This window comes from Pleurodeles waltl, chromosome 3_1 (assembly GCF_031143425.1).
Source record: "Pleurodeles waltl isolate 20211129_DDA chromosome 3_1, aPleWal1.hap1.20221129, whole genome shotgun sequence".
NCBI lineage: Eukaryota > Metazoa > Chordata > Amphibia > Caudata > Salamandridae > Pleurodeles > Pleurodeles waltl.
In genome coordinates, this window is record NC_090440.1 from 900,518,662 (window position 1) to 900,521,510 (window position 2,849).

The following is a 2,849-nucleotide window of genomic DNA, read 5'->3' on the forward strand; positions in this document are numbered from 1 at the left end:
GCGCTGGATGTGTCTAGCTTATTCATTAGGTCGAGCATGCAAGTGCTTTGACCTGTTGTAATCTATCTGCACCCATATCACTTTTACTTGTTCATGGGTTTGCCTTTCAAAAAATCTTTGCTATCATTGGTAAATGTTTACGTTTGTCCTTTCTTGGGGCAATTTTGTTACTGCCTTGGGCATCGAGAATTGCACTTTTGCCGATACGTTTGACTGTGAGCAAACGTATTTTTCCTTTTTTGCCTCTACTTCGCACTCCTGCTCATGGTGGCCATGGCGCTTTGAATCGGCTCGCTTATGTCAACTGTTTTACTTTTCATTTTCAATTTATGTGGCAAGAAAGTCCAGTTAGAAATTTACAAAGCTAATAGCTCTAACTCATACCTCGTTGCCAATACTTGTTTTGTTACAGCAGCTGATGCATCCTTACAGGCTTCAATACAAAATACACTGGCTCATTCATTGTCTGAGAAACAATAGCAACGACGTAGGCATATAAAAATCCTCTTCTTGGGTGGCACTGATCCTCACAAAAGCCCATTTGAGGCACCATTCAAAATAGGCAGAGTTAAAGGAGGTGACATTACGACTTGAGCAAGGAAATTATTGTGGTGCAGTCTTTCCTGTCACATGACCTATGACTAAATTTACATACCCATAATTCTGTGTCAATTGTGAGTCTCCCTGTTGTTTCTTTTTGTGGCAACAAGTGTTTTATCAAGGTACCTGATTACAACAATTATAATCAATTAATTGTACTTTAAAGAGTTTTCTAAGATGAACTCAGTAAACTAAATGACCCTGACAGTCTGTGGAACGGTGTTTGCTGGCACCACAGATGGCCTCCATGAAATGTATACTCTGGTTTGTCTTCAAACTGAATAGACTTTTTGCCTTTTATTGAATATATCCACGGAGAGGAACATTTAAGAGTTTCACATAATTTTTGAAAGTCTTGCCAAGTGCGGGGTACTCTTATTTAGTAGACGAAAGTATAACTGTATAAAGACAGATTGATTATTTTCTGGATTCTCAAGTGTGACATTTGGGGAGTGATTCTTACTGTGACACGGTTAACCTATAGCCCTGATACATAACATATAAGAAGGACTCATGCTGCACAAAAAACTCCATATCATCCGAAAGGATCCACTACCCTGAGGGAAGCAGCAATATATAACAACAGGTAAGGAAGGATCAATTGGTAAATGAAACACATAACTGTATCCAATCTGAGTTTTCTTTCTAGATTATTGAGATTTTATTCAAATCCCCTCTGTGACTTAATTGTAAAGATGTGTTAAAGTGTATATTTACAAACATTTATATATATATATATATATATATATATATATATATATGTATATATATATATATATATATATATATATATATATATATATATATATATATATATATGTAAAATGTGCGTATGTTTATATCGTGCCACGGTCTAACAGCTGACTTTGAAACTGGTGAATAAAGTTCAAATCCAGTACAAATAACCTCCTGTTATCCTGGGAAAATCACTAATTCAACCTCTGCCTAAAAACCACAAACATTAACAAAGCCAATAGGTCGTACTTATGCAAAATCTATTGGCTTTGTCTATACTATTTCTTACCCATGTACAGCAGCATGGCTGCTATGCAACATGGCTGAAAGTAAAAAAAAACAAGCATTTGCAATGCAGTGGGTCTTGCATTTGTCGAGTTAGAGCTATTAGCATTGTAAACTCCTGACCGGACTTTTCTTGCCATATAAACTGAAAATTAAAAGTAAAACAGTTTCACACAAGTGAGTCGATGGCTGCTATGAGCGTGAAGGAGACACACAAAAGGAAACAGAAGTTCGCTTGCAGTCAAACGTATCTGCAAAAGTGCAATTATCCATGTAATAGGGTCGATGTCATGCAAAGCACTCGACTACTGCCCAGCGAGATTGCACTGCATAGGAAATAAAAATAAAAAGTAGTCCAGAAGCTATTCAGAAAACACAGAGCCTTGTATGTTTTCAGTAGTTTACTGTTGCTCTCGCATAGGGCTAAACACCGGAAAAGGAATGCCGTATGCATGCCTTTCAATAATGAAATCAATTTAAAAGGCAAGCCCACGAACCAGCCAAACTGATGGGTGTGGTTAAAAGCCCACAGGGGGGTTACAACAGGAGCTAGAGCACTTGTGCGCTCGACCCTAAAAAGTGCTGTGGCACGATAAATACTTGCTCCATCATATCGCTTTTATATTTTATTTTATTTTTAACCATGCTGCACAGCAGCCACACAGGTGTACAACAAGGCAAAAAAGATTGACAAAACCAATAGGTCTCACATAGGTGAGACCTATTGGCTTTATCAATGCTTTGGGAAAAAAGATATGAGGAGGCTAGCACTGGATATGTCTAACTTATTCATTAGGTCAAGCACGCAAGCGCTTTGACCTGTTGTAATCTATCTGTGGGCTTTTAACCACGCCCACCACACCCCCATCACTATCACTCGTTCATGGGCTTGCCTTTCAAAAAACCTTTGTTATCATTGGTAAACGCTTTACGTTTGTCCTTCCTTGGGGCAGCTTTGTTACCGCCTTAGACACCAACCCTGTTACATGGAGAATTGCACGTTTGCCGATACGTTTGAATGTGAGCAAACTTATTTTTCCTTTTTTGTTTCTCCTTCGCGCTCATGCTCATGGCGGCTGTGGTGCTTTGAATCGGCTTGCTTATGTCCAACTCGAGCAAACGCGAGACCCATTGCATTACAAATTATCGTTTTGATTAGTCATGGGGAGATAATGGGCCACATTTACTAATAATTCCCCTCACTGCCCACCAGGGCCGACGAGCAGCTG

The 2,849-nt window shown here is 38.9% G+C and overlaps 1 non-coding gene across 1 annotated transcript; it reads left to right on the plus strand.

Moving 5' to 3' along the window:
* Positions 1 to 856: 856 nt before the first annotated feature.
* LOC138286234 (U5 spliceosomal RNA) lies at positions 857 to 972 on the plus strand. The gene has a single exon (XR_011201900.1). It is a non-coding gene; the product is annotated as a U5 spliceosomal RNA (small nuclear RNA).
* The last annotated feature ends 1,877 nt before the right edge of the window (positions 973 to 2,849 follow it).